This window comes from Desmodus rotundus, chromosome X, assembly GCF_022682495.2.
Source record: "Desmodus rotundus isolate HL8 chromosome X, HLdesRot8A.1, whole genome shotgun sequence".
NCBI lineage: Eukaryota > Metazoa > Chordata > Mammalia > Chiroptera > Phyllostomidae > Desmodus > Desmodus rotundus.
Genome location: NC_071400.1, coordinates 55898862 through 55904817, shown reverse-complemented (window position 1 = coordinate 55904817; position 5956 = coordinate 55898862). Strand labels below are relative to the sequence as shown.

Genomic DNA, 5956 nt, shown 5'->3' with positions numbered 1-5956 from the left:
ACATTCATGGACAGTTTTTATAACTCCATTCTTATACACATCAATATTTCTGAATACAATTTTAAATGCAGATAATTTCCAAAATAAAAAGAATTGTCATTCTACAAGGGGAAATTGGATATGTGAAAGAAATTTTAGTTACCATCTTGATTTTGGGTGCCCTATATTCTGTCTTTGTGCAATAAAAATTGTAATTATATTAAAATTAACTGTGGATATTATTTTCACAAAATAAATTCTAATAATGTATAAGCCAAAATAAATATATAGAAAATGAATAGAACCCAGAGGACGCGGGGTCGACTGAGGCAGGGTTCAGGGGCATTCTTCCCTAACCTTTTAGGTAAAGAAGAAAGAAGATGGCCTGTGTTGAATATGCACTTTACGCGCCAAATCTAGAGGAATTCGTTGGAGTTCTGCAAAAGGGGCTAAAGGATAACTTCGCTGATGTCCAGGTCTCTGTAGTTGATTGCCCTGATTTGACTAAGGAGCCATTTACCTTTCCTGTAAAAGGCATCTGTGGGAAAACTAGAATTGTGGGAGTAGGAGGTGTGCCTTACTTATTGCCTCTCGTAAATTAAAAAAAAATTTATGATCTAAATAAGATTGCAAAAGAAATCAAGCTTCCTGGAGCTTTTATTCTTGGAGCAGGGGCAGGCCCATTTCAGACTCTTGGGTTCAATTCTGAGTTTATGCCAGTTGTTCAAACAGAAAGTGAACACAAACCTCCTGTGAATGGAAGTTACTTTGCCTGCAGTAACCCTAAAGATGGAGGGTGCCTGTTACAGAAATATAGTGAGAAATATCATGATTTCGGGTGTGCATTACTGGCTGATCTTTTTGCCAGTGAGGGTCAACCTGGAAAGGTCATTGAGGTGAAAGCCAAAAGAAGAACTGGGAAACTTAACTTTATAACTTGCATGAGGCAGACTCTTGAAAAACACTATGGAGATAAGCCTGTAGGGATGGGAGGTACTTTCATCATTCAGAAGGGAAAAGTGAAGACTCATGTTATGCCTCCAGAATTTTCTTCCTGCCCATTGAACTCCGAAGAAGAGGTGAACAAATGGTTGCATTTTTTTGAGATGAAGGCTCCTTTAATTTGTCAGACAGTTTTTGTCTCCAAAGACCCAGCTTTGGGTTTGACTTGCGCTTGGAGCACACCCACTTTTTCAGTCATCACAGAGAAGGCGGACACTACCACTAGGACACCACCCCAGAGGTAGTGGAGTATCTTGGCTACCTCTCACCTGGGGAGTTTCTCTATCGCATTGATCAACCAGAAGAGACCCATTCGTTTTGGCGAGATTAAACCAACTGCCACTAATTTAGAAAAAGAAATGATTAAGTTAATTGATTAACTCATTGATTGATAAAAATATAAAATCTAATAGAAATTATCTCACTACTTAAATTCTATAATTTCAGCCTTTGAAATGAAAGGTATGTTGACATTACGCTGTGTTACGTCATAGATCTGTCTCAAAAGGCTTATTGGGAACAAAGATACATAAAGGAGATGTTCTGCATTATTCTTTTATCCTAAAAAATCAGTCTTATGTTTATACCATAAGCATAAATATGATGAGTCATGTGATTGGTTATTTTTACATAATTTATATTTGTCTAAATTATTAAAATTTTTAATTAGTATCAAAACTGCTAATTGGATATTAGAAAAATCAGTGTTGGGAACTTTGATAGTTGTTGAATCTTTGTATTGAATTTTAAAAATCCATTTTAGCAGTCAGAATGCACTTTTTTCATGGAATAAGGTGGTCAGAGGGAGAAACGACCCCTGTGGGTGAAGTTCAACCCTACTCAGAGTTTGCAAATTGCCTTTCACGAGCATTAGCAACTAGATGGTCAGCCGTGATTCCTCCTGTTTGGGTTGCCAACTGGAAGCAGTTTGTGCCTTGCTGGTTACTTGTAAGAAGGGAAAAGAAACAGTATCAAAATATACATTGAAGTAAGTATATTTTAATTTAAAGTGAGGCTATTGCTAAATATGACCTCTGTCCTTTGAGAAATAAAATTATACTCTTACTGATTATAATGGTTGAAATTTTCCTCAGTATTCTTTTATAAACATTAGCCAGAAATTACCTGTAACTTACTAATGCCAACAGTGTGGAGATTTAGGAGCTCTTCACTACTAAGCACATAATAAATCTTCAAAAAATACTTTTGATTGTCTTCTTTGGATGTTAGCTATAACATGTCCTTTGAGTGTAAATTACTAAATATTATTTTTAAATAAGCACTAGTTTGTAGCAAAAAATGAATAAAAACTATATTCATAAAAAAAGAAAATGAATAGTGAGTGCATTTATTTTATTTTTTATTGTTGTTTAAGTACAGTTGTTCTATTTCCCCACCACTACTTTCTCCTGTCCCACCCACCCACACTCCCACCCTCAAACTTATCTCCCTTTGGCTTTGTCCATGGGTCATTTATACATGTTCCTTGATGATCCTTCCCCTTCTTTTTCCTGTTATACCCCTCCCCCCTATTCTTTGGTTATTGTCAGTTTGTCCTTTATTTAAATATCTCCGATAACTACTATAAAGGACACATGGACAAAATCAAGGGGGAGGGTGGAGGTGGGGAAGGGAGGTGGGTTCAGCTGGGGTGGGGTGGAGGGATGGGGAGAAAAGGCATACAACTGTAATTGAATAACAATAAAAATTTTTAAAAAGATAAAAATAAATAAATAAATGTCTCCGATATATTTTGCTTGTTTTTTTTGTTTTGTTGATTAGGTTAAACTTATAGGTGAGATTATATGGTGTTTGTCTTTCACCACCTGGCTCATTTCACTCAGCATAATGCTCTCCATTTCTGTCAATGCTGTCCTGAAGGGTAGGAGCCTCTTCTTTCTTTCTGATGTGTAGCATTCCATTGTGTAAATGTACCATAGATTTTTCATCCATTCATTTACTGATAGGCACTTAGTTTGCTTCTAGAACTTGGCTATTTAAATTGCGCTGCTATGAACATTGGGGTGCAGAGGTTCCTTTGCATTGGTGTTGCAGGATTCTTAGCATATAATCCCAGCAGTGAAATTGCTGGGTCAAAAGGCAGTTCCATTATTAGGTTTTTGAGGAAATTCCATACTGTTTTCCACAGTGGCTGTACCAATCTCTATTCCCACCAACAATGTACTTGGGTTCTCTTTTCTCCACAACCTCACTGGCACTTAGTGTTAGTTGATTTGTTGATGATTTCCATTTTGATTGGTGTGAATTGGTTTCACTGTGGTTTTAATTTGCATCTCTCTGATGGCTAGTGATGCAGAGCATCCTTTCATATGTCTCTGGGTACTCTGTAGGTCATTCTTGGTAAAATGCCTGTTCCTATCCTTTGCCCATTTTTTAATTGTGTTTTTCGTCTTCTTGGAGTGGAGCCGTGTGAGTTCTTTATATATTTGGGGGATTAAACTTTTGTCTGAGATATCACTGGCAGATATATGTTGCCATATGTTTGGTTCTCTTTTTATTTTGCTGATGTTTTCTTTAGCTGTGCAGAAGCTTTTCATTTTGATGAAGACCCATTTGTTTATTCTTTCCTTTATATCCCCTACTCTAGTGGACATATTGGTGAAACTATTACTGCGTGGAATATCTGAGATTTTCCTGCCTATGTTCTCCCTTAGGATTTTTATGGTGTTGCAACTTATGTTTAAGTCTTTTATATACCTTGAATTTATTTTTGTGTATGGTGTAAGTTGTTGGTCGAGTTTCATGTTTTTCCATGTAGCTGTCCAGTTCTCCCAACACCATTTGTTGAGGAGGCTATTTTTACTCCATTTTATGCTTCTGCCCCTTTTGTCAAATATTAATTGACCATGGAGAAATAATTGGGTTTATTTCTGGTTTCTATTTTGTTCCATTAATCTATGTATCTGTTCTTATGCCAGTACCAGACTGTTTTGATTAAAATGGCCTTGTGATATATTTTGATTTCAGGTATTCTGATCCCTTTGTTCTCCTTTCTCAAAATTGCTGCAGGTACTCAGGGTTGTTCATGGTACCATATAAATATTTGAAATGTTTGTTCTGTATCTGTGAAATATATCCTAGGTATTTTAATAGAAATTGTGTTAAATCTATTTTGATGATGTTAATTCTTACAATCCATGAGCATGGTACATGCTTCCATTTGTTTGTGTCTTCCTTAATTTCTTTCTTCAGTGTTGTGTAGTTTTCTGAGTACAGGTCTTTTACCTCCTTGGTTTGATTTATTCCTAGGTACTTTTTTTGTTATTGTTGCTATAGTGAATAGGATATTTTTTTCCTGATTTCTGTTTCTGATATTTCATTGTTTGTATACAAGAATGCATTCAATTTCTGAATATTGACTTTGTATGCAGCTTTTTTTTGCCAAATTCAATTATAGGTTGAGTAGTTTTTTGGTGGAGTCTATAGGGTTTTCTATGAGAATATTTATTTTAAACAATCTAGTTTTATTTTTGTTATGGTAACTATTGTTCCATCAAAAGTATACACATATAAAGGGGAAAATATAAAAATAAGTTAAAATGCATCTTTTTTAAAAGTATATTTTATTGATCATGCTATAACAGTTTTTCCAATTTGTCCCCCTTTTTCCCCCTCTGCCCTGCACCCCATCCCTCCAGCATTTCCCCTCCCTTAGTTAATGTATGTATAAGTTACTTGACTTCTTTGTTTCCTATACCATTCTTAACCTCTCCCCGTCCATTTTATGCTGACCAATTATGCTTCTTATTCCTTGTACATTTTCTCCATTCTTCCCCTCCCCTTCCCCACTCAAAACCCTCCATGTGATGTCCATTTCCCTGATTCGGTTCGTGTTCTACTTGTTTGCTTAGTTTTTGTTATCTTTTTTTTTTAGGTTCAGATGTTGATAGTTGTGGGTTTGTTGTCATTTTACTGTTCATATTTTTTATCTTCTTTCTCTTAGATAAGTCCCTTTAACATTTCATATAATAAGGACTTGGTGATGATGAACTCCTCTAACTTTATCTTATCCAGGAAGCACTTTATCTGCCCCTCCATTCTAAATTATAGCTTTGCTGGATAGAGTAATCTTAGATGTAGGTCCTTGCCTTTCATGACTTCAAATACTTCTTTCCAGCCCCTTCTTGCCTGTAAGGTCTCTTTTGAGAAATCAGCTGCTAGTCTTATGGGAACTCCTTTGTAGGCAACTGTCTCCTTTTTCTCTTGCTGCTTTTAAGATTCTCTCTTTATCTTTAATCTTTGGTAACTTAATGATGGTGTACCTTGGTGTGTTCCTCCCTGTGTCCAATTTCTTTGGGACTCTCTGGGCCTCCTGGACTTCCTAGAAGTCTATTTCCTTCACTAGATTGGGGAAGTTCTCATTCGTTATTTGTTCAGATGTCCTCAACTTCTTGCTCTTGTTCTTGTCTTTCTGGCGCCCCTATGATTTGGATATAGGAACATTTAAATTTGTCCCAGAGGTTCCTAAGCCTCTCCTCATTTTTTTTGAATTCTTGTTTCTTCATTCTGTTCTCATTGGATATTTATTTCTTGCTTTTGCTCCAGATCATTGATTTGAGTCCCAGTTTCCTTCTTGCCACTGTTGGTTCCCTCTATATTTTGTTTTCTTTCACTTTGGTTATCCTTCATTTCTCTCTTCATTTTGCATTTGAGCTCAATCAGGTCTGTGATCATCCTGATTACCAGTGTTTTGAACTCTGCAGCAGATAAGGTGGCTATCTCCTTGTCACTCAGCTCTTTTTCTGGAGCTTTGAACTGTTCTTTCATTTGGCCATATTTCTTTGTCTCAGAGCACCGGTTATGTTGTGGGGGGGGTGGCGCCTTAGCTAATCACCCTGTTGAGGCAACCTTCTTTGGTGCATTGTGGCGCTGTCAGTCTGGTGAATGTTTCTTTAACTCCTTGGTTGTTAGAATTCCATGCGATTTGATTTTCTGGCACTTCTGATTATTTACT

At 36.5% G+C, this 5956-nt stretch overlaps 1 pseudogene; it reads left to right on the top strand.

Moving 5' to 3' along the window:
- The first annotated feature begins 287 nt into the window (after positions 1-287).
- On the top strand, positions 288-2215 carry LOC112296290 (ester hydrolase C11orf54 homolog pseudogene; annotated as a pseudogene).
- Positions 2216-5956: the final 3741 nt, after the last annotated feature.